The 27,762-nt window shown below is 34.4% G+C and overlaps 1 long non-coding RNA gene across 1 annotated transcript in view; it reads left to right on the forward strand.

Moving 5' to 3' along the window:
• The window catches only part of LOC150101857 (uncharacterized), a 243,031-nt gene that overhangs the window by 157,578 nt on the left and 57,691 nt on the right, over window positions 1–27,762 (forward strand). The window contains exon 2 of the long non-coding RNA XR_016549077.1: window positions 17,764–17,946. This is a non-coding gene — a long non-coding RNA (uncharacterized LOC150101857). The remainder of the gene's footprint in view (window positions 1–17,763; window positions 17,947–27,762) is intronic.

The raw sequence follows: 27,762 nt of genomic DNA on the forward strand, positions 1-27,762 counted from the left end.
AAATTCCCTTCGCCCAGACTGCAGGTAATATTTTGTATCCTTTTGAAAAGTTCTGTTCACAAATCCCTGGAAATGATTTAATTTTACAGAGTCAATAATTTTAATAAAAATATGTTATATGAATAGAAACGGGTGGACGAATAAAATGAATCTAATACTTGCATCCTTTGAGAAAAGTAGTTTAAACCAATCGATATATTTAAGACTTATGGTCGCAGTGATGTTACACAAGTAATGTAGGCATCAATAGCTGATAGTACAATTAGACAAACAGAACACAATGTGAGTAGTATACAAGTGATAATAGAAACACTAATAGAATAAAAATAAAAGAATGAATAAAGAAGAACAGAAGAGAAATACATTGAGAAATAGTAAAAGAATCGATCGAGATATGGAATTACTGATTTTTAAATTTGTTTTCAAGCACAAATATAACTAAAGTTATTCGACTATTGAAACATACACGACCTTCTAGAACTAAAATATGTATTCCCACATTTTTGCATTTTTTTCACGTTATTATCTGTGAACAAGAAAGTTACTGATTACTAGATGAAGTTATACACTCTCTCATTGCCTACTAATGACTTCAATGAGCAAATTATGCAGCACTTCATTACCCCCTATGGAATTAGATCTGCGATAAAACAAACAAACAAAAAAAGCTGAAGAATTGTCGAGTGTTAGCGCATCCGTTCTAGAATCAACCACCCGTGTGCGGTTTTTAATCCTTCCATGGGTATGGATGATTGTGATTGATTTTTGATGGAATATGAATTTCATCGTGCTCTCTGAGTACACACATTACGGTTATTGGAAGCCTCGTATGCTTGGCAATGTTTGTTCTCGAGAGAAGAGTTTCCGGATTAGGTAAAATAAATTAATAAAAATGCAAAAAAGATAAATAAAAATTCGCGAAAAGAGAAAGAAATGTTTAGCTTCCCAAGCGGTCTAATGTACTCGAATTGTAGACATAACTTTTCTTAGTGGGAGTCACATAAAAAAAAGGTAACCAGTTTACGCTCCTAAACGGATGCTGTACATTCATGATAGTGTAGAAAGGTGAAATGCTTGTCAAATAACTATAAAAATCAGATACATTTCATGATCCATCCATCCATCGTTAAATGTTTGGACATTATCAGATTCTATACTGGCAACCCGCTCAGTCTTCTTCATTAGTCATGTGGTATGCCTTTCTGGAGAGTTCAACTCTCTGAAGACCAGTTACTTTAGAAACATCACCCATCCATCTCATTGAGGGTCTATCCCTTCCTCTTTTTCCAGGGACTTCTATTACTGTTTTGAGAAGTACTCCGTCCATCCTTTTAATGTGTTCAAATTATTTCAACTTTCGTCTGTCAATATCCTTCCAGAATCTTAAACTTTCGGCGATTCATTCTAGCATCCAACAATTCACCGATCTGCCTTTCAGTAAATGAGATTCTCCTGAGACACTAAATCTCAGAAGCAGCTATGATTTTCCTATTAGCTTTCTTTTGATTTCACGTTTTATATCCATAAATCTCTCTTGAAAAAACAGCTGCATCAAGAATCCTCAGCTTTGTTCCTGTGCAGATATAGATTCATCCTGTCAGAATTTTGTCAAGTGTCTAACCGTTGTATCTGCCATTTCTAATCTTCTTCTGGCGTTTTCTTAACAGAAATTTTCACATTAACCAGGAATGCCAAGAACACGAATTTGCTGACTTCTTCGATTATTTCTTCGTTAAGATACATTTGTTTCTCAGGTTCTCCATATATCTTTTGAGAACCATAATCATTGACTTAATAAGGTTGAGCTTAATTCCTCTGTTCTTTCTGATCTCATTATTTCTGTTAAGGGTTTGTTCTTTCTGGTGATAAGAAGTACTGTATTATCAGCATACCTCAGATTACTGATCCATCTGCCGCCTATCCTAATTCCTGTTTTAAGTTTATCCGATGGTATACGCATGACATCGTCAGCGTAGATACTAAACTAGTGAGGAGAAAGTAAGCAGCCTTGTCTAACTTCCCTGCCTATCTGAAGCTAAACATTAATCCAACACCTGTTCTTGCCATGGCTACTTGCTTACTGTACAAATTATCTATCAACCTCCCACAATTCACATGCTGAACACACATTTAAAAGAATTGGAGTATTCTATGAAACACAGTACTAAAAGGATTCTAAACTCTCTATACTTTTCAGTGATCTGTGTAAGGCAAAGGATCTGATCTCTGGTAACCTTGCCTTTCCTGTAACTGGCGTGTTACTCAGATATCTCCACCTCGATGCTAGTTAGAATGATCTTAAATAAAATCTTGCTTGCACGAGCGATCAAACTAATAGTTCTATAGGTTTTACAATTCTTCGTATCACCCGTCTTGTACAGTGTATGAAATTGGACTTCTTCCAGTTTCCAGGCCACGATCCTGTCTTCGATATCCTTTGAACCAATCTAAGAAACACTATTATCCCTCCATCCCACGTGAACTTTATTAACTCGTCTCCGATTCCATCTGTACCCTGGACTTACATTTAATGCTAATCTGTTAATCTGTTAATCTTATGTTAATCTGTTTCACTGCAATTTTAATCTCATGCCTAAGTGGAGAAGGTTCCAAACTGGAATTCTCTTGGTGTTCTAAACATTCGATGAGAAATTTATATTTGATATTTGAATTCACTGTCTAGTTGGTTTTCTGCCGGTTCTGATGTGTACATTATTAGTGTAGTTTCCTTTTTTCTTGCTTACTGTACAAGTAAGCAAGAAAAAAGGTTCTAGCTATTATTAGAACTATACCGTTAGAACTTTTTAAAGAAAAACTATCCGTCTCAGACGTTTTTCGAGCGACTTCAGTGTCCTAGTCTGCTGATATTTTATTCTAACAAATCACGTCTAACCAAAAAAAAATTGTAGATCATGATTTTCTCTAAAATATTTTATAATTGGTTCAGGTTCGAACAACTTAAAAAGAGGCGTCAAAAGAAAACAACTCTCCAGTTCCAATTTTCAGAAATGGGAAACTTATTGAAAATGTATGGGGATGTGTATATATAATAATAATTATTATTATAATTCATAACGCCAGCGAGAGAGCAAGTGTCTTAGTTTTTTTTTTATTTCTTCATAAAATGTTTCATATATATTCATGGGAGCACAACTCACAACATCTGGCGTCACCAATGTAACACGGTAAGTATTTGATATTGCAGATTGTTTTTTAATGTGACTCTCAGTCAAGAAGCGTTGTAAAGGTTGTAAGCTAAAGATTATTTCCATTTTTTTTTATTAAATTTATAAATGGAGAAAAAAATAATGATAATAAATTGAACTCTTTCAAGCCACTTCAGGACTGCAATCAGCGGTTTTCCAACCAATAGTTTGAATGGGTTTGAACCTACCAACTGTTGGTTGGCGGGTGGTTAACCTAAACTGTTCTGCTAACTAGAATGGAATCTGATATAAAGAAAACACATAGTGTCATTTTATTTTTCTTTAAAAAATAATCTGCTACTTAACCCAAGCAAAGTACACCTCGCTGTTTTAACGTTGAACGTGCCCTTTTGAAATGCACCAAATGTTGCTTTGCAGTCGATGGATTTCTTAAGTGTACATTGTTAAGAATAAGTAGACCGCATTTAGACAGAATTAAATAACCATCCCATCCCATCTACGAAACAAGAACTCCAATAGTAAGGAGGTTTACTATTGAGGAGGTTTACAATATACACTGCACAATATGCACAGTTTTGCTTCCACTGCCAACTGCTCTGGTGACATATAAACAATGGTGATTCTCGTTAGATGAATGGATTTGCAGCCAAAGCAACACAGATTATAAGCTCGGCATTAGTTATCATTTAAAATTATATAAGTAAATATTTAACAAATTGTTCCTTATAATTTTCTAACACAAGTAAAATATGTAACATTTTAATCCAATATTTCGCCAATAGTAACTGAGAAATTTTCAAGGATTGCAATGACAAATATAAGCAATGCAGTTGAAAAATGACTTGAAATTTCAAGTTAGAATTTGAATAATGTTTGTATACTCTTTGGTTACAATCCAAGGGGGTACGTTTTTGATGATTTCAATTAGAGAATAAGTGAATGCCCAGAATGACTTTCAATTCATTATAGAGGAATCTTTCTAGAGTAAATAGATATTACTGTGTAAGGTTTTGAGTACATAATCCGGTATATGTCCATTTCGTTCGTACATAAAATCTACATATCATAAATACAGGGTGTTCGGGATAAATTTGACAGTTTCGTAAGGAAAAAGAAAATCTTCTTTGTATCTATTAAATTTAATGAATTGACAAAAAAACATTACAGGCAGAGTTAATTACAATACTATCAACAAGATTTACTCAAAATAACCACCATTAGCATCGATCACAGCTTCAATTCTGCTTCGGAACCTCGAACAAGCTGATGCTACAGTCTCCCTGGGAAGGGCCGCAAAAACTGTTTTAATTTTATCCATTAACTGGGCTTTTGTATTACTGGAAGTGCGATTGGTGTCTTTTTCAACTGCGCCCCATACAAAATAATCCATGGGGTTAAGGTCTGGGGAGTTTGGAGGCCAAACATTTGGACTGGTGAAGTCGTAGAAATTTTCAGACAACCATTTTTGACTTTTCCCAGAGGTGTGGCAAGGGGCCGAATCCTGCTGCCATACATACGGCCTACCATTGGCTACCCTTGTTATCCAGGGCTTGACTACAGTTAGCAACTCCACGAACAAAGCCCGAATTCCAATGCCAGGGTTCTTCAACACCTGTTCCTGCAGATTTGCGAGGAATTCTGCTGTACGAACGCAATCAGATCGTCTGCTAGGGATCTTTCTTCTTGCTACATCCTCGTAGTCACCATTGCAAGTCTCTAGTTCATGCCTGATTGTTTTTACTGTATTCAGGGAGCATTGGGCAGCAGTTGTAATATCCTTATTTTGATGGCGGGCACGAATCATCATGATACAAGTTATTCTCTTCCATGATTCAAGTGGGTTCCAGCTATCCATCCTTTCTGACATCTTGTATATGAATGAAGAAGGGTCCAAACTTTTAAATGAAGAGAAGTGTGTGTTAATACGTGTAACTTACGGAAAAATATAATTAATTATAAATATGTCAAATTTATCCCGAACACCCTGTATGTAGATTTTATGTCTTCTCTCCGAACGGACTGAAATGATCTAATTGCTCCGTATTAGGTTGATGTTGTTATTGCAGAAATTTAATAATCTTTTTCATTGTTAAAAATGACGCAAATGTTTTCTTTTCTTTGAGAATATTGCCATTTGCAAAACATAGCTGCAGCTAGTGTACTACTAATGCGTTTTTATTATGCAAGAGTGGGTTAAATGAGAGATCAGATAATATTTAGATATCTATTCATATGTGTTAAATATATTATTCCTACTATACGAGTATTTAACCTTCTTTTACTGATCATGTGAACAGAAAAAAACGACTTCAATCATAAATGATGTGGTCTTCATAATAGCATTGTTGGATACGTTTTGATCAATAACAACAGAATGATAGAAACAGTGATCCATCAGCTAGCCTTGAACTTAAGGTCAAAAATGAGAAGTACTGCATTAGCATCTATGCAAATAATCACGTATACATAGGCTTAGCAAGTTCTCATAATTCTTTGCGCAAAATTACAATGTGCAGTAATTCAGCGTTGAATTTTTAAATGTCCGTGTTTCCATCGTTTTAAAGTCATCCAAAATAGCATTTTGTTTGTAAAAAAAAACCTGAAGTGTATGTAGAAAGTTGGAATTAATTATAAGTTTGTATGGGTTCTGAAGAATCTATTGACGTGTTCCTTGAACAGCTGGAGTTGGCAGTCCTTGCAGAAATGTTGTATGATATGTTCTTTCAAGGAACTAAGGTAGACGGATGAAAGAGGGAAAAGAGAAGTTGGTTCGGTAAATTTAAATCTGAATTGTTTATGAATTCTGACCGTGCTGCTCGTATTCATGACACGTAAGAGAATGAGATTACAAGTTCGGCGGAAATATGCCGTTTAACATAGCTATAAAAAGTATCACAGAGAAATTATAATATCTTTGAGAGAGAGAGAGAGAGAGAGAGAGAGAGAGAGGTTAGTTAATCAGTACCCTTCTCTTGATAATCTTCATATCATGTATTCTTAGGATAGTTTTTTCATGCACTACTCACATGTAAGAACAACACTTCAAGGGTGAATTAATTTAGGAGTTGTATGATACTAGGATTTGTAGAGACGAAAAGTAATGCCCTCAGCTGATGAAGAGATTCAAAAAGCTTTTGAGGGCGTGAGAAGGTTATAAATGCGATAATTTGTGCCATTAAGAGAGACTAGTGCCAAATCAAGAAGAGAATTGACACCAGTGTGGAGATCTGAATATTATCAAAACTAAAGGGAAATGAAGTCTGTTTTGTAAGAAAAAAAAACAGAAAGCAGTTTGTGTAGCTTTCAAATTTCACCAAGTTATTTCCCTCAGCAGTATGGTAAGGAACTCATAATTAGCACATTCTTCATGGAAGATCTCGATACCGCAGCATATAAACACAGTACGTTCCGTAAAATAAAGAAGAGGAATGATGTAAAGGAACGCATTTCACAAAATGCGAAACGCCATACTTCAATATCTGGAAATATAAGAGAAAACAGACTAAAAACAACCGTCACATATATAATCAAATGAAAATAGTACATATATTTCCTTGAATCACATACTTAGAAGAAAAAAAAAGCATTTGTCTTATGTTACCTATTTTAACACTAAACGAACAAGTTGTTGATCAAACAGTGGCTATTTTATGTAATAATACAGAAAGAATGTACATTAAGCAAAAAAAAAATCTTTCTCAAATCATATTTTGGGTACTTATGTTAAAATTATATAGAAAGGATGATCTAAAATAGTAGGAGGTTGTCTGTAGGAAAATTATAGTTGCACAGTGAAAACCATTCGACTCACTGTCTGTTCAGATATCAGGTACAGTAATAATATAAGATATTTTACTGTTATTAGAAATCAACATATTTAATTCATAGCATAACCCTCTTACACACAGGTATGTATACGTTGCGGACCTAAAGGTTATTCTAATAAAAACCGTTTTCTCGCCTTCTCAATGTATTTCATTGCAAACAATCTCACAAACGGTCTTCTGGACAAAAATCTCTCCAACTATGCCATGAGTGTCGTATTTACCAGAATCATCCCTCTAATTTCTTCTTTCAGAGTGATAAGGGCTTTCAAAGGAAAGGCGATTTTTAAGACTGTTCATAGAGAACTGAAAACAACGATGACATTTGGTGGCGTTTTCAAACACACCCATCGGGGATTCAGGGAATAACGGAGGGTTACCTTCCATCACTGCATGCCACCATTATAGTAATATTATTCTTTGAAGATAACAATTAAAACTAAGATATACGTCCATTAATTTTTCCCTATAAAACATTCTGTCCCATAGTATTTACCGTATGTAAACTATGGTGCAAAAACCATATGGACACTTTAATACTCGAGAAATAATTTATTTTCATAAATTTGAATTCACAATTATAAAATCACTGTTTTCGGTAAATTTCCCATCAGTGTTAATGACGGGGGATACAAAGGTTCCATTCATTAACATTTTTTCCGTTTTATCTACTCGCAAAGGTGTTCTAGAGTGGACTCATATTGGTTATCTAACCTTGCATTTTCGTTTCCTCATGCAATATCATTATGACTCTTTCACTATGATATGGTGCATTATCATATTGATAGTCAACTTGATAATGCCCAATAGAAAAACCACATAGTAGGAAACAAAATGTTTCGGAATGCGAATATTTTGTGTATGGAATATCACTTAACCGTACAAGTTCATCTAATATGTAAAATGTGTATGGTGATTCATCACTCCCTCCAACTGCCCTGTCCAATTATGGAAAACTCTTCAGCAAGCAGTTCATACACGAGTTGGAGTTGTACGCAGCAGCCCTGTCATGGTACTCCTAGTGGACTGCATAATTGTTTGTTTTGTTTACATTTTATTTAATTTAATATCAGTTCCTCAATCCTACACAGGAGAAAACCTGTGTAGGATTGAGGGACTGAAAACCTATGAAAAGCGCCTTTTATGTCAAGGGAAACAAGAACTCTGTTAATTTATTTCTGCGGATTCATTCATTGGAGAAAACGGAATAGGAAAGGATGTTCCGAATATAGCAGTAGATGGAATGAAGGAATAAAATGAGAAGTTGGTTCAATAAGTAAGTTTGCAGTTCAATTGCATATGGATTCTAGCAAAGATCCTATTTTTATCTCTTTCCTCTGTTTGACATTTAAAGAATTATACTGTAAAAGAACTCTTTTTTTGAGTGCACCTCAGGCATGGAAAATTAATTTCAACTTATGTGGTGACATTATGTAACCGAACACTAAGATATTGTAGGTTTACTGTATAATACTCCTAAAATATATTAATAAATATCCTATAATATAATAAAATATAATATAATAAATCCTCCATACAATAAAAATCTCATTCCAAAATGTTCATTCTTGTAAAATTCATGAAATGAATTTTACGCGAAAACCACTGTTGAATAAAAGATTTTAATTAATTCATAATTACTTTTTGTAATTATGAAATTCATTATAAAATTCATTATTCACTAAGCGATTTTAAAACTGAGCAGTAATATTTCACATACTATGTTATTAAAATTTTAATTATTAATAATAATAAAATATAAAATTAAATAAATAATTATAGTTATTTTTAAATAATTTAAATATTATTTAAATTTTAAATAATTTAAATTTCACAATTTAAGATATATTTTCCGACACCTTCTATATTTTTATATAGTAAAAAATAATAAATATTACAGTTCGTGTCTATTATATTATGGACTGGAATCAATCGACCGTGAGATGCGGTGATTGATTCATTCAATCCAATACCCTTGGAGGGTAATGGATGGCAATACTGTAGCCAGTGAAGTTCTAACTGAGGCTCGGCTATTGCTGTTACCCTCCTGCCATGATCAAAGCTTTAATAGCTCAATACCACCTTATTCCTACACTGTCCTCTACAGATAACGGGGAAGATGAAAAGCATTCTTGCTTCGCCCCTTTAAGCCAGTCCTTATAAGGACTATTATATTATGATCAATCGACCGTGAGATGCGGTGATTGATTCATTCAATCCAATACCCTTGGAGGGTAATGGATGGCAGTGCTGTAGCCAATGAAGTTCTAACTGAGGCTCGGCTATTGCTGTTATCCTCCTGCCATGATCAGAGCTTTAATTGCTCAATAACACCTTATCCATACACTGTCCTCTACAGATAACGGGGAAGATGAAAAGCATTCTTGCTTCGCCCCTTTAAGCCAGTCCTTATAAGGACTATTATATTATATTATATTATATTATAGTGTTCATAATAGGTTGTTAATTTACTGTGTCATGCAAATTCATTATTGGATATTTTGTTCCATGGATTGCCTGCTGTTCTACATCTGTTGCTTCTTCTGATTGTTTAGAGTATATCTGAATATAGAATATATTTTGCGCCTTCGCTCAATTATAATATTTCCTCCGCTAGCGGATCGAAAAGGTAATTGGACATTGTGGAAATTCAATCTAAATTCCTCCAGATAAAGCTTGAGAAGCGTAGTCTAATTAATAAAGGGGAAATTAATTATTTTAAAATTAATGCAGGACCAGCTAAAACCATATGGCAAGTTAGTTGGCTGGTTGTTTTAATTTCCTGCCGAAACAACTTGGCTATGTGATCGATGTACTACATTTGTGAATTGTGTGCATTCTTCTGGCCAGCTTGCATGTTTTGCAGAATGAAAAATCGTGCCACCTCCATGTGAGACTGCCTAACTTGAAAAGCCTTGATGAAGATTCTTCGCGTCACAGACGGCATTCGAAACCACATATTTCTGAGGACTATTGTATCATTAACTGTTTGTGTTCAATGTCTATTTTTGTTAATTCTGTGGAGAAACTCCAAATTTCTGGGGGAGCGTCTTCTTATGAAACTGGCTAATATACTTATTTCATATGCATCACTTCAAGGATAATTATAGGGTAATTTTCTAGTAATTTTGTGTTTAACATACACGACTTCCATAGGCAATAAAGATTATTGCCTATCTCCAAATTAACAGAGAAAATCTGTAAATATAACAATTCTTTTGTTATTAAAATTATTTTTCAACCCATTTTAGGCACATTTTACCTATACAAGAGAGTGCTTTTTGAAACTTGGAGTTTCATTCCACAAATTATATTTTCACTCTTCGGAGAGCATTTAGAAGAGAAGTATGAACAATCCTCCAACAATTTCAGAAGACCAGTTGCATCTGTGTGGGAAAGGTTCGTATCGAGTGAATAAAAAGTTCTTTAATTCCGATAGTCTTCCATACTCAATCCAAAGAGGTCAACCCGTCGAGAGACCCGTGTGTTGTACCCGTCTGGAGAGTATGGACAACATAAACCTGTATATTTTGTGCTACATCGAATACGATGCAGAATTTCTGTAAAGAACGTGTGTTTCAGTGACGAATACTGTTATCATGTCAGTAAAAGTAACAGATGAAAAATAAAATTTTGAATATCCACCCATTCAATGGATAGTTTAAAATTACTTTATGTTTTGATATATGTGATTAAGACTATACACGATTTTTTTTAAACAAAACAGTAGCTGGAAGTGTGTACTGCAGCATGTTGAGGCTATGGTTATTGCTGTAGCTCTTTGAGGATACGCTTCATGCTGTCTTTCAATAAAATGGACCATACTACGACAATCCTTTCAAATAGAACTACCTGGTACATGTATTGAAGAAAGTGATCTACAGCTTGCATGTTTATCTTCACTACTTAAAAAAACTACTTTACGCACTACGATCGTAGACTGATCATTTTCAGACAGATACCGAAGTCTATTACGAGAAGGCATGTTAGTTGTTGTCCTTATAAGGACTGGCTTAAACGGGCGAAGCAAGAATGCTTTTCATCTTCACCGTTATCTGTAGAGGACATTGTTGGAATAAGGTGTTATTGAGCTATTAAAGCTCTGATCATGGCAGGAGGGTAACAGCCGAGCCTCAGTTAGAACTTCATTGGCTACAGCATTGCCGTCCATTACCCTCCAAAGGTATTAATCACCGCATCTCACGACCAATTCTCTTCAATTAACCTGTTAGTGATTGTCCTTATAAGGACTGGCTTAAAGGAGTGAAGCAAGAATGCTTTTCATTTTCCCCGTTATCTGTGAAGGACAGTGTAGGGATAAGGTGTTATTGAGCTATTAAAGCACTGATAATAGCAGCCTCAGTTAGAACTTCATTGGCTACAGCATTGCCATATGTTAAGGTAACGCCCTCTTTAAAAATTCGGACGATCCATAGGCCACTCAATCGTGGGCGAAAGACCGTCCATCTCAGCGTTGGCTCCACTCAGTGATGGCTTTCCACCCACACACCACCACCGAGAAGAACCGCTCATATTCTGAAGAAAAGCATTCACCGACAAAGCCCCACAGTGGGCAGTGCCGGAGAACACTTTCCCCGGAGACTCGAATTGCTCTATTAAGACCCTTAAGAGAGCGTATTCAAACTCTCGAATCTCGGCGCCCCAGGGGGTAACAGCAACAGCCGAGCCTCAGTTAGAACTTCATTGGCTATAGGATTGCCATATGTTAAGGTAAAGCCGTCTCTAAAAATTCGGAAGATCCCTAGGCCACTCAATCGTGGGCAAAAGACCGTCCATCTGAGCGTTGGCTTCACTCAGTGATGACTTTCCACCCACACACCACCACCGAGCAGAACCACTCATATTCCGTGCTGTGCCGGAGAACACTTTCCCCGGAGACTCAAATTGCTCCCTTAAGGCAAAAACCTTAAGAGAGCGAACTCAAAACTCTCGAATCTCAGCGCCCCAGGGGATAACAGCAACAGCCGAGCCTCAGTTAAACTTCATTGGAACAGCATTGCATCCATTACCCTCCAAGGGTATTAATCACCCTTTCTGTTACTGATTGTGCTGTAGAAGAAAATGTATGGAAGGGGTAATATAGCACTATAAACTCTGATCATGGCAGGAGGGTAACAGCCTACTGATTTGATAAGCAGTGTGATATCATTTATATTTATTTAGAAAGATATATGGTGTCTCTCTTAAACATTTATAAGTTTAGTAAAAATTAAACAAATATTCCGTTTTTATTTAAAATAATCGTTATTTTTATTTATATTTTTTTCTTAAAGATTAAAATAAGACTATTATCATTTTGATATACATGAAAAGGCGATAAGTATAACTGTGAAAACTATAGAGAAATAACTCTCCTAAATACAGCTTATATTAAACGAATTATATTACACGTATAATATACAGCTTATATTAAACGAATTATATTACACGTATAATATACAGCTTATATTATACGAATATTAACGTCAAAACTAATCACATGTAGAATATAAACTTTGTGAAGAATAAAATGGCATCCGAAAAGGACTGTCATTTACTGAACATGGTTTGCATTAATAATGTAAATGAAATGCATTATGGATTCAACATGGAAAGACACACACACACACACACACACACACACACACACACACACACACACACACACACACACACACACACACACACACACACACACACACACACACACACACACACACACACACACACACACACACAGCATTTGTAGATGAGCGGGAGCCTTTAACAAAGTCATGAGGAACAAACTATAGATCATATTTAAGATATTACACATTCCAAATCAACTGTTCTCAACTTATGACTAGATGTATCAAAACAACTAAATAGCTATAGTAATCAGTGAGAAAGTTGTAGAATGAAACCAATGAACAAAGGAGTCTGAAAAGTATACCCAATATCACCATTTTATTTAATAACTCTATAGATGAAATAGTAAAGAGAGGAAAGAAAATATAAACCCAGCATTTAAACTCGATCATAGAACCATACTTAATACGATTTAGGTTTGTAGATAACGATATAATCATAGCAAGAAATGAAGATGAATTCCATGGATTAATATTTTCCTTAAACACAATTTGTAAACCAAATTGCAAGGCAAATATCAAAAGTTAAAACGAAATCATGGCTTTTAAAAATATCTTCATTCATAAGTAAAATCATTATTGAAAATACAATTTTAGAACAAAATAACTCTTTCCAATACCACAAAGGCGCTATATCATATACAAAAGAAGCTGGCATTGATACTAAAATTCCAAACTTCCTACAGATAACAGGGATGAACAATAGTATTTTCAAACCTAATCAAGCAAACAAAAACGTACAAGATGATTCTTTCTTCTTGGAAAGATCCTTTCTATTGTACGGAAGTGAATTATAAAATCTGCAGAAGTAAAAAAAAAATAGAAAGAGAGTAGAAAGTGAATATATTCTATTTCTATAGTTTCTATTATTTTTAGATATTATGTAAAATATACAAATATAGAGAGAAATTAATTAAAAATACATATTGAAAGAATGGGAATTTCGAGATTACCCAAAAAGATACTTCAGTAGTCCAAGTGGAGGTTACAGAAGTCAGGAATGACTGAAGAAAATTTGGAATGATGCCAAAACATGCTACCGTGCCTAAATCCCTGAAAAGATAACTGGGAACACTTTTTTTTTTTTCAATGAATATTAGTAATCCGTATCAATTTGATTCAACCTGTATTATCATTATTCTAACACTTTAATAATTTTAATATCATTTACAATTTAATAATTTTAATATTATTTAATTATTAATTGCGTGTAATAATTTTTCATTAAACTATATTTATATTATATTAAAATTATATTAATATATTATAATATTATAATATAATTATAATATATTAGATTAATATATTAAATAATAATATAATATATTAATCTAATTATATTAAAACACCTATTAATTTTATATATAATAATTAATCAAATAAAATAATCTTTACTACTGTGTGGTTGAAATACATAACTAGGCGTCATTCCGATAATTTATATGTTCTCGGTGGTCTTCGATATGAAAGATCGTCAAGAAAAATTTATATATACTAGGGCAGTCTGTCAAAGTGTTGTGTTCCTACTCATAAATGTTGCTGGTGAGAGGCTTTACATTGTCAGCCCTTCTTCCCTTTGATAACTAGCGTACAGTACAAAAATGCGAACAAGAAATGTGTTTCGAGGCGAAATGCTATCTTCAGGTGACAGTGAACTCAAATACATTTCCTAGAAAACAATTGTCAACACCGCCTTCTCATGATGTGAGTCCTTTCCACAAGGAGAAGCAGGAGAAATGTCCCTCCGTTTCAGGGAAGGACATATTCCTCTCCTGAAACGGATCAATGTTCTTCCGTTGCTCGACAATTTTAACAATCTATGTTGACGAGATTTTAATACCAGTTTTAGAATCACCTGGAAAACAGTGAATTTGGTTAGTGACACAACTGCATACATTAATTTTTATAAATTCTTACATGAGAGTACAGTAATGCCTTGTATGGCTGATTATGAAAGATACAGGAGGCTGCTAATGTTTAGTTTTGAGCAGCTGAATATTGCAGTCCTTGCGGATCACAATGTGAGGAGATTCTTCCAGAGGATGTAAGGAGATGGAATAAAAAGAACAGGATGAGGAGAAATTGATTCGAACTGTTGTTATTGTTGCAATTGCTCGTGATTTACATATCCAATGCAAAGTAAGAAATAAAAGAAGCCATTTCCGTAAAGACTTCGACTTTTCAACTCATGGAGAATTAGCTGGTCTCATTCGTATGATGTGGTGGAAGCTTCCTTCCTTCAGGAAAGTATGGTTTTCTTTTGCATTGATTCCAAAATAACCCAACACAGTTGACAAAATTTGTGTGTGTGTGTGTGTGTGTGTGTGTGTGCGTGCGTGCGTGCGTGCGTGCGTGCGTGCGTGCGTGTGTGTGTGTGTGTGTGTGTGTGTGTGTGTGTGTGTGTGTGTGTGTGTGTGTGTGTGTGTGTGTGTGTGTGTGTGTGTGTGTGTGTGTGTGTGTGTGTGTGTGTGTGTGTGTGTGAGTAAGAGAATAGAGAGTTTATGTTATCAAGTTTATGTTACCTAACTATGCATAAAACAAATCATGATCCAATGTCCTTTTTCCTTCAAGGGAGTAGTCGAAGCTCTTTACCCCTAAGAAACTTTTGGAAATCAATGGGCATCTTAAGCAGTCAAAAATAGCTGAACTCAGGCTATTTATCATTTTCACGGCATCAGGACGAAAATACAGCTGTTATCTCGTGATTCTAAATCCTAACTTGTATAGGATCACAAAATGGCAACTTGGTTGTTTGGTTTTACTACTGACCCAATCAACTAACACTGTAAGGCCAACGAATTAAGTCTTTTAAGTGCGGATGTTTAAATTCTGAGGCCAATTGTCCGTTTTGGAAGTTGGAAACCCTCAAATTTGGAAAGAAACTTCCCCTCCATGTGAGACAAGCTAATCACATTCAGTTGAAAAGTCGTTGTAAAGATGCTTCGTTCCCTAGACCAATTCATGCCCAGATCTTGCAACCAACGAATATGGTCGTTACGGACAGATATATAGTTAAAAGTTATTAGACTTTCTGGAAAAACAAACAAACAAACAAGACAACAAAACTCTTACTTGCCTAAGCCAGAGATCCTCTTATTTGGGAACGAGTTCCATTTGATTAAAAATTAGTACGTAGTCCAAGCACGTAATACAAACTAGGGCAACTCGTAGCAAAGGTGGGGAAAGTTCTGTTTCCATAATGTGAAACCATCTCCTAGGAGACGGGTTTTATATTATGGGAAATACTAAGAATAGCGATCAGAACTTTCCCGACCTTTGCTACGGGTTGCCCTAGTTTGTACTACGCACTTGGATTACGTGCTTTAGTTTACGCTAGTAGTCGCCGATACTTTTATAGTTACTATATTTGGCTTGAAATTCTTTGATACCGATCTTTGAGTTTCTTATTCGGTTTTGAAACAATGTGGGATTTGATATCCCCTTATTTTAAATAATGATTATTTGGTTTTTCGTTGAGTTGTTGGATTTTTACTTGTTCTTAATTGAAATCTTCTCTTGAAAATGTATATTAAACATCCCTTTAATATAAAGCAACCTTCATATAATAATAAACATCTGCAATATGTACAAACAGATTTTATCCATTGAACGCCGAAGCACTTACTTGTCCTAGTTACAAAGCACTTCTCTCAGTGCTTTACGTATTTAGCAGAAAGCCACTAGAAACACATTTCACTTTCCGCATGTTCTTCTCTGAATGCAGAATAAAGTGTTATTTAAATAAAAGCGAGCCGCTTGTAATTAACTTAAACATCTTTTGCAGCAAAGTTTAGTAAACTAGAACGCAATGCGGTGTCAAATCCTTGTAGGTTTAACGAGACAGAGTCAATAGGAGACTTCAACACACACATAAAGCAATGAGGTACTGTAAACGCAACTTCTCGGATCATCAATCATTTCTTAACCGTCAAGAGCACCAGATTTTGTGAGAAAGCATGGATTTACCTACTGTGAATGGCATGCTGGCCTTCCAAATAAATATTTTCACTGTTCCGTCGATAAAAACTGAAATATATTTTTTTCATTGCGCAAGACGTCACATCCATCCTTAAGATTTATTTTGGTGTCTTTCTGTGACGCACTATTTGCAAATTATTATTATTATTATTATTATTATTATTATTATTATTATTATTATTATTATTATTAATTTTAAAATAGTAATTGAATTCTATTATTTACTTTTATGACTTAGTATTTTAATAAAATAAGAACAATGATTATAAAAGTTAATTATTCAAAACAATTATTCCGATATAAAACCAAATTTAACATGTAAAATTGTATTTAAATATTCTGCAAGGTTCTTATCCACTTTATCAGGAACTTTCTTATGTCTTTCATCTTTAGGAAATATTCACAGCTTTAAGTAATGTCCAACACGGTCCAAAAGTCAAAATCTTAAACCAGCTCTGGACTGCCTGCCTATGGGATCTAAAATAATCGAACTAGGTTTTAATAGACATGACATAACACGGATCCACAATCAATGCCTGCATGATTGAATACGATATGCATCCGGTTTAACAACAATTCTATCAATGTCCATTTATGAACTAAAATCATTCTTCTAATGTCTGATCTTCAATTATAAATATTTTATTCCTAATCAAGCGCACCCTCTTACTTAAGAAAGTAGTAGAATAATCAAAAACAATTTTACTTGGTAGTTTTTTATTGTGTCTCATTAGCTCAGTCGTTATAGACGAAGACTTGGGTTCAATTCCCCTCAGTGACGTGAGGAACTTTTATTTGGTGTCTTTCGACGAAAGGTGAGTTAGCCGTTCTCATATGGATGTGGGAGTTTTTTCCCACCGGAAAAGTGAGTTTTTCCTCCCCAGAACAGGTAAAACGGCCCAGTGAACACACGCATCTACAGACACAGGACACAAGATGATAATTAAGAAAGAAAGAAAGAACGTTTTTATTGTGATTATATCCCAATTATTGCTATAAAATGTATACTGGTCGAAAATAATAATTAATTACAAAATTTAATAATGATATGTTTTCTTTATTGGTTTCCTCCTATAATTTGTATTTTTTCCTGTCCCCTGCTTACCTTCATTATTTTAAAGCTTACTTTATTTATTCATTTTGCTAAACATACAAATCTATTTTCAGTACAAAGGAATTCAACAAGCTAATTATGACGACACTGCGAGTGGGGGTAACGATCCCACCTCGAAGCGAGTTATGAAACCCAGAAATGGAAGGCCAAGATCCTACATGGGGCTGTAGTGCCAAAGAAGAAAAAAAAGAAGAATTATAACGACACAGAAGCTGTCAACGTAATTTTATCATTACGTAAGTAGGTTTACCTTTGGTTTTTCTAAACACTGTGTACTTAACTTGGGAAGCAAATAACTTAACAACTCAAATAGTAGTTTAAAAAAGTGAAACAAGGAAAGAGTCGAACTAGATTACGAAATTTTGAAAAGTTACTTGTCTGGAAAAACAAAATGCAGCATTCAACTCAGCTGTGTTTATTAAGAATTACGCAAAAAAGTTCAGGTAATTTACAATCCTGTATATTATCCACTTACGGTAATACGGAGTGTACATTCTGGTGTCCATTTACCAAGAGGAAACAGAGTTTAATTATGTTCGCCCTACATAACCTACACTTGTCAAGCATAGTAGTGTGTTATTTAAAAGAGCAAATATATCCCAAACGCCTGCTGCTTCTGGGCTGCTTTGGACATTAATCTCAGTCAGATCAATGTCATACTAAGTCTCTGAACATATCTGCAAGCTTCATAACAGGTACACAGAAAGAAAGGCACACGGTAGGCTTACATGAAACAGTGCTACAAACACGCAATTTGTCAAGTGCTTCTGACAGGTTATATCGCCAAACATTGTCCGTCTCTGTGTTCACATCTTCCATGGATGATTACAGCCTCTCCTTTCTTGTTACATTGTACTTTTGTTTCTATTTTAATCCTTTCTACTTTTCAGATTGTTTTAAAATGCACCAATATTGCATTTTGCTTGCGTTTTATAGATGTTTGCAATGTAACTAACCTTAACGGACGCCTTGCAGATATGTTAGGAATTAATGTAAGCACAATAAAAATAAATAAAATAAATAAATGTCAGAGTTTTTCTTATGGAAGTTAACAATTATCACTGAAAGTAGTAAAATTATAGTATTTATTATATAACGGCCAAATATATCAAAGTAAGTAACGTTAATTAAAAATAAAACAACGTGGGAATGTTGGAAGAGCGAGTGGTCACTTGCTCATCGACTGAAAAACGTCAATGGGCTTTATCAATTGACGGAGTGATTGATCTGGGATTGATCGCCGTATGAGATCGGCTCACCGACGATCTCATACGGCGGTGAGCTGTGTGGAGTGGAGTGTCCTCTCAAGACGAGTCCTTGGAATCCTTAGAGGTGTCACGTAATAATAATAATAATAATAATAATAATAATAATAATAATAATAATATTTATTTAATTTTTTTATTATTATTTTTTATGTCTCAGATAAATTACATACATAGATACAATAATTATTATATATGCACGATTAACAATTATATAACAGATATTTACAAGTTAATAATATTCTTAAATAATTTTTTTTATGTCTCAGATAAATTCATACATAGATACCGTAATAATTATATATATATATATATATATAATATTTATAACACATTACAATTGTGAATAACAGATACTTGCAAGTTAATAATTTTCTTCTTCGAAGCTTAGCAGGGCTTGTCTGAGGAAGATAATAGGTGATAGATGGTGGTGTTTTCATGGTTATGTTTCTATACTGGTCGCAAGCCAGGTGTTGATTTTACTGTTTGTTGGTACGTGCTTGGAAGACTTCGACTGCTATTACAGTTTAACTTTTTTTTTTTTTTTGTGCAGATAGGGTTAGATTTAGACATGGTGTGTTTGTTTCTTTGTGTTCTTGTTGTAGTGATGGTTTTTAAGAGGGGATTTGCCATAGGTTTGTGTGTGGGGGGGGAACAGGAATTGTTCTAATTTTCATTCTAGCTATAATATTTATATAGCGCCTGTTTCAGCTCTCTCTATGTTCCTAGGTTTCTGTTGTCGAACGGCAGTTTGTTTATCATGTCAGGTACGTAGAAGTTTCGGGTGGCTTTGCCGTCGTGATTGTTGTACTTATATGTTATGTAGTTTCTTGACTGTGGTCTTGTTATTTGATATTTTGTTCTGGTTACTCTATAGGTTGGGCTGTAGAAATGTTTTAACATGACTGTGTAGTCGCATAAATGTTTCACCTTAAATATTTTGTGTTTTCTCCGTGCTTTCTGCATAAGAGTGCGTTGTTCCCAGAATATCAGTTTTACCATTTTATCTTGCAACCATTGTAGCCTGTTAAGTCTGTAGTCTGCGCAGAATGCGTATGATGTGATTGCATATCTTAAAATGTTTTCACATAATGCTTTATAGATAAGTATTTTTATGTGGGTTGGGGAAATGTCTTTTAATCTGTATAGTTCACTTGCTATTATTCTAAGCTTGGTATGTAGGTAGTTTGTATGACAATTCCAACTTTGATCAGCATCGAAGTGAAGTCCGAGATAGCGTGTTGTTTAGCCTGTGTGATGGTTGTGATTTTATGGTTCTGCGCTTTGTGTATAGGAGGATGAATGTCGGCTAGTGAAATAATTAGTTTCTATGGGCAGGGTTTGGGGTTTTTGAATATCATTAGCTTTGTTTTTCCAGGGTTTATATATGTGCTGTTTTCGGTTAACCAGTTAAGGATTTGATTGATGTCCTGTTGCATATTTGTGTAAGCGATATTTGCGTTGTTGTGAATGGATACTATGGCCGTGTCGTCTGCGTACTGGAAGATTTTACTTTTTAGGGGAAGGTGGCTTATGTCGTGTGTGTATATGTTAAATAGAATTGGAGATTGCACAGCTCCTTGGGGCACTCCACAGGCTGCATGTACCTCTTTGCTGTACGCTGATCCTATACGTGTGATGTGCTTTCTGTTTTTTTTTTCATGTATGATTTTTTTAAAAGCCATATTGTATTTGGGGTGTGATTTGAAATTTTTCAATGTATGTGGAGAATTTGTGATGCATGATGCGCTCCATGATTTGGTTGATTACAGACAACATTGCGACGAGTCTGTAATTATTTATAATGTTTCTTTATCCATATTTGTGTATGGGTATGATTAACGCAGTCTTTAGTGTGTCAGGTATGTGTCCCGTTTCGAAGATTTTAATTGACAGTTTTTGTATAACTGGAAGTAGGTTAGTTGAGTGTTTCTTGATGTCTTTTTGTCTGATTTCGTCTATCACTGGTCCTTTGTTAGGGTTAATTTGTTGAATAGCCAGTGATAGTTCTTCTTTTGTTATTGTGGGGAACCACATCGACTGGGTTGCTCGTGTACCCAGTGGAGAATGTTCGTTTGTGTGAGGAAAGGTTGTTCCTTGTAGCTTTTGGACAGAGTTCATAAAATTCTGATTAAAGTTGTTTGCCAACTATTTGAGGGATTTGGAGTCGCAGGCAAAGCTGTGTTTTATTGTTTCTGAGGGAGTGGTTCTGTGTATATTGTACAGCATTTCATTAATCAGGTGACATGTTTCCTTTTTTTTGTTGCTGTAATAGTTTCTTTTTGCCGTTCTAATCTGTGTTGTTAGGCGATTCCGTTTTCTTTTGTATTCAGCTTTTAAAGCGATATTGTTCGGCGACTTCTTAAGTTGTTTCCATATGGAATCTTTTCTTTGTATGTCTGTTAACATGTTGTCTGTTATTCATGGATTTTGTTTCGTTTCGGGGCGTATTTTTATTTTTATTAATGCTTTGATATATATTTTGTTAAATGCAAGTTTAAGATTATTATATACAGCTTCAGCAGAGTCTAAAGATGCTATCTGCATCCAGTCTGTTTTTATGATTTCATCGTTTACTATTGTTTCGTTCAGAATGCTATAATACTGTTTTGTAGTCTCAGTGAGTTTTATGGGTTCTGGTTCAGTGTGTAACTGTAATGCTGTGAAATAATGGTCTGCCAGTTTGCATGTTATGACGGCTGCTGTGTGGCTGTTTGGAAGGGGGGGGGGGTCCTTATATTTATATGATCAATGCAGGATGAGGTTGTTGTGTTTCCGACTATCTCTTCTCGTGTATACGATTGTATGGGTGGGATTATGTTATATGCCGATAATAGATGTAGGTATTGTTCTGTGTTGTTATTTACGTTCCTAATGTTTATATTAATGTCTCCTATTATTATCAAGAATTCTGAGGCACCTACTTCCGTGGCTGAAAGCCATCTGTTTAGTTCTTCTAGGAAGGAATTTTATGGTACTTAAGTTGGGTGGTCTGTATATTGCGTTTAATATCAAGGGGTGTTCTTGCTATTAAATATAAAACGTAATATTAAACGCAATTTACTTGTTTGATGTTTTTAATTTCGATGCATATGTTTTCTGCGTATTCTAATTTATAGTTTATTTCTATTACTTCTAGTTTACGTTTGGTAAATATTATTATATCACCACCTCGTTTTGTTTGTCTGCAGTGTTTGTGTTCTTAGAAGGGTGGCATTTGGTAGGTGGATGCCTCTTCGTTTGTCGTAGATACTTCAGTCAGTATTAAAATGTCTATTTCGTCTATATCTTCCTTCAGATAAGCTTGCAGGGTCAGCCAGTATTTTTGAATGCTTCTGATGTTGATGTGGAGAATAGATAGTCCTTTTTTGGGGATTGTCATTTGTTTCCATTTTGTTATTGATTTCAGAATGTGACAATTATCAAGTTCCGATGTGATTACGTCTGCTTGATGGTCTGCATTCATGTTGGTTGGTGTGCTGCTGTTCCTTCTTTACAAGTTGTCAGTATTCCTTTCAATGTGGCAGCCTGTTGAGGTCTTCTAAGGATTTTATTTCGATTGGTTTTGGGTATTGTGTCTTTCTAAGGAATATTTTTCTGTCTCTTATCCATATAAACTGGTAATTGTTTTCCGTTTTTACTTTCCTTGCTTGGTAGAATATTTTCTGATAATATGGCGTTAGGTATTCGGACAAGTATATTGGGGTATTATCCTGGTCTCCTTTCAGGCCCTTGACTACTGGTTGTTTAATTCTGCTAGCTTTTATAAGTGTAGTTTTTGTTTGGATATTGGGGAGTTCACTACGACGGGAGAAGGACGGGAATTATTTTTTCTTTTCCTTTTTCCTTTTTTGTGGTAACCGATGCACTGACTGGATGTCAGTGCATCAGTGAATAATAATAATAATAATAATAATAATAATAATAATAATAATAATAATAATAATAATAGTTAAACTACACTAAAGAGCCAAAAGGCTTTTTTTCGGCGACGTAAATTATTTAATTAAGGGGATAATAAATCCCTCATTATTTCAAAGCCGAATAAGAAACTCGAATATTGAAATCTAAGAGTTTCATGCCGAAGAACGTCCGGCAAGTCCAAGCGTAAGTCAACTGGTACCAGGAGTTGACTTACGCTTGGACGTGGGCTTAGGGTAACTCGGAGCAAAAGGTGGAGCAAGTTCCGACCACTGCCCTTAATATTTTCTCATAATGTAAAACGCAGCTCTTAGGAGATGCATTACTGTTTTACATTATGAGGGGGGGGGGTCACTACCCAGACCGGTTTCGAAATTTATTGAGGGCGATGGAACCGGTCGCCATACGAAAGTAGACTCAACTCTCCCGCAATGGGAAAGGCTTTTACCCAGTAGTGGGAAAGACAGAAGCTGAATATCATCTTTATATGAAACTAATAACAAAATGAAATATCTGACGAAGATTAAACCATTTTTATCTGTTGCCATTCATGAAAGATTGTAGTTAATACCGAGTACTGGCTAATAGTTTATCATTTTTGAATCTTATTATTTTTATATTTAGTTAACAAAGATTACAGTCAAAGGTTGAATTCTAATAAACGGATTAAACTGAAGAAAAGTTGGCCCGCACAAATCATCCATCTCTCGTCAAAACAGACTAATGAAAGATTAATTAAAGGCAGCAATCTTAAAAAAAAAATAAATAAATAAAAATAAGACAACGACAGCAAATATAAAGTGTAAATGGAAAAAAATTTCTATATGTCAGAAAGAAAGTTCTGGAAATTATGCTCCTAGAGACCAAATATGATCTTTTTTCAAGCCACCTCGTGACTACAATGAGGATGAAATAGTAAAAGAATTAAGAATATTAAAGCAGTTATTTCATATAAAATATTCGAGAAGCGTTATTTAGTTTGGCTGCAGACAGATTAATTCCAAAAAATAATTTTTTTGTTATAAACTCTAGTAAAATATGCTTATTTCTTTATTTGAAAATATTAAACCGATTATTACGTCAAGCAAGAACTACTTTTTAAGAAAATATGACCTGGCCAGTCCTAGAACTGCTTGAGGAGAAATTATCTTTTTATTTCATTCAATTCCCTTAATGACATTCATTTCATCTAGCTGAAACATACGCCCTGAAGGTAAAGGGAAAAAAAATAAATCTCGAAATTCCAAACCACAAAGTCGCATATCTAAATAACAAAGACCACTTAGCGTACGATTTCTATCTCACGACTCATTTTTAATATGGTTGCTATAGAAACGTTGGTGCAGAAGTTATTTTGATTGGCAGATTTTCTTTTCTTAATTAGTTCACAAGTAAATTCTTTGACTAAATGGAACATTCCTTTGGGAAATAAATGAGAAGCAAAAGAATATTATGATTTCCTAAATACACAAAAGAAAAGATTCTAAAAGATGAAAGTGACATCGCAGTAATGAAAAATTGTGCCACTTGCAATATATACACTGCAACGAAAACGTTAGAGACCAATAATTAAAACTCAAGAATCCGTTTGTAATGAAGAGTTTTTAATGGTAAAGACCACAGATATAATAAATAAAATATATACTTCTTTGCAAATAATTTATTGACACTCAGTGGACATTTTATTTGAAGGATCAAACTATCAAAGGATTTGTTCATCACATGCATGAAGTTCTGAAATTTAAACTTCTGTTCTCTCTCTCTCTCTCTCTCTCTCCAGACTTTTCTTTCTTATTTTTACAAATATTTAAGAGTCTATTTGAATATCCATTAGACTAGGATAACTCTAATTTAAAATAATTTCTTCTGAAATATGTTACTCCATATCATCTTCAATATATATATATATATATATATATATATATATATTGAAGATGATATGGAGTAACATATTTATGATATGGAGTAACATATATATATATATATATATATATATATATATATATATTAGGATAACCAAGTTATTTTATAAACTTGGTTATTTTAACTCCTAATTCCAAGTATGCAACCAATTAAGTTTGCGCCTGAAACAAAGTTCAAGTCTAAAGATGATACAACACCAGGGCAACTCATTGTAAAGGTGAATAAAGCTCTGATCACTATTCTTAATATTTTCCCATAATGTAAAGCACATCTCACTAGAAGATGTATATACTGCAATGCATTATGGGTGAGGTCACTACCCAGACCGGTTTCAACCTTTTTTGAGGTCTCCTCAGTGAGTAGCTAGACCCTAAATATACCATATACCATACCCAGGTTAGTCCTTATAAGAACTGGCTTAAAGGGGCGAAGCAAGAATGCTTTTCATCTTCCCCGTTATTTGTAGAGGACAGTGTAGGGATAAGGTGTTATTGAGCCATTAAAGCTCTGATCATGGCAGGAGGGTAACAGCAATAGCCGAACCTCAGTTAGAACTTCATTGGATACAGATTGCTATACATTACCCTCGAAGGGTATGGATATCAACCCTTGGAGGGTAATGGTTTTTATTAAATATATAGTAATCTTCTCGAGAGATTTTTATTAAAAATAAAAACACCTTTTTGGAACTTCTATAGGTAAATTTGATAAAGCTCCGTATTACCATACCCAGGTTATAGTAATACGGAGTTTTATCAAATTTACCTATAGAAGTTCCAAAAAGGTGTTTTTATTTTTAATAAAAATCTCTGGAGAAGATATAGATGTAATAATTTTTTTTAACTTAGGGATATTGTATATTAGGATGAACAAGTTATTTTATAAAATAACTTAGGATATCCAAGTTATTTTATAAAATAACTTGGTTATCATAATATACAATATCCCCAAGTTAAAAAAATTATTACACACACACACACACACACACACACACACACACACACACACACACACACACACACACACATATATATATATAATAAAAAACACTACAAAGAAACATTGTACCACTACAAAATCGACTGTAAAATTCAGTTAAGTTTGAACTGTAGCTACAGTCCTGCCTAAAGTTCTATTGTTAGGCATCTGCGTGCGTGTGACTTCATGCGCCAGTATCTGATAGCAGAGCTAAATGAGTCCGGTATATTGTAACTAAGGTTATTGTTTATGTGATGAGAGTCCAGGACAATTTCCTTAGACTCGACTATGCAATTCTACCTCGTCGTGGCATATATGAAGGTTTGAAGTTGTTGTCCAGTTTATCTCATGTTGGCGGCTTTCACTATTTGTGTTCACTGAGAACAGGACATAGATTGAGAGGGCGCTTGCTCTGGTTCTGTTGTAAGCAATGTCCCTTTGATATTCCTCGAGACGTAGGAGGATGGACTTCTCAGTTTGCCCATAATATGGCTTCCCGCAGTCACATGTGATTTTATATACCCCTGGAAACTGAAGATGGTTGTGAGCCTGTTTGGGTTTGCTTAGAATTAATCTGAGTTTAGGAAGAGTAGAAAAGCACGTTTTTATGTTAAATTGTTTCAAAATTCTTCTCAGTTTCTGGGAGAGCGAGCTGATGTATGGTAAAGATATATAACCTTTGTGGTTGTCCTGGGTTTATAGTGATTTTGTAGTGGTACAATATTTGTAGTGTTTTTTATTTTGCTTTCAATGTTCTGACGCCTGAAGAAGTCGAATCATGTTCCGACTTCTTCAGCTTTCAACGAAACATGTTGTGTGTTAAATAAATTAATCGTTTGTCTAATTCTCGGATTTCAGTCAGTATAAAAAAATGAATATATATGTGTGTGTGTGTGTGCGTGTAAATAAGGTTTTTTTTTTACCTTGGGAATAATGTATATTAGGGTTACCAAGTAATTTTATAAACTTGATTATTTTACTCCTAATCCCAAGTAATAAGCAAACAGTTAAGTTTGCGCCTGAACGTAATTCAAGTCTAAAGGGGTGGTGCAACACCAGGGCAACTCATTATAAAGGTGGGTAAAGCTCTCATCACTATTCTTAGTATTTTCCATAATGTAAAGCACATCTCACTAAGAGATGTATACTGCAATACGTTATGGGTGGGGTCACTACCCAGACCGGTAGTGAAAAAAAAAAAAACTCATTTACATCTATATCTCCGCCAGAGATTCTTATTCAAAATAAAAACGCCTTGTAGCAACTTATATAGGTAAAGTTGATAAGGCTCTGTATTACTAAAACCTTAGTATTTAGGGTCTAGCTACTCACTGAGAAGACCTCAAAAAAGGTTGAAACCGGTCTGGGTAGTGACCCCACCCATAATGTATTGCAGTATACATCTCGTGGTGAGCTGTGCTTTATTTACATTATGGCAAATACTAAGAATAGTATTTTCTATATGTTTTCATCTTATTAAGCCTAATTTTTGCTAAGAGAAGACGATGAATTCAATCTCTTCATTGTCTCATTAATGTTTAGTCTATGCGTGTGTTCGTTAATAGTTTTATCTATTTTGTAGATGGTAAACTCCTATACAATAAATCTTTTTTTCCATATAATGAGCACAGGTAACTCCTCTACAGATGAAACACTCTTAGCATTTCACGTGTTTTAGACTAGATCCCATACACTTCAAATCACAGAAAAATGATTGCTTCTAACTGCAGCACATAATTCAAAAAACCACTATTTTTATATAATTAATATATATTTATTTAAAAACTTTTAAATATAATTACTATTATTTGGTAAAAGAATTTTTTTATTAAAATTCTTCGAATGACATTCCGATACCTGTTTTATTTTTATATAATATCTTTGGGCATCAAATAAACAAAGTACAAGTTAGGAGAGGATATACATAAGATATCCAAGGTAACGGATGACAATGCTGTAGCTAAT

The sequence above is a fragment of the Typopeltis vanoorti genome, chromosome 11 (genome assembly GCF_054136105.1).
Source record: "Typopeltis vanoorti isolate ZY-2024b chromosome 11, IOZ_Tvanoo_1.0, whole genome shotgun sequence".
In the NCBI taxonomy this organism is placed as follows: Eukaryota; Metazoa; Arthropoda; class Arachnida; order Uropygi; family Thelyphonidae; genus Typopeltis; species Typopeltis vanoorti.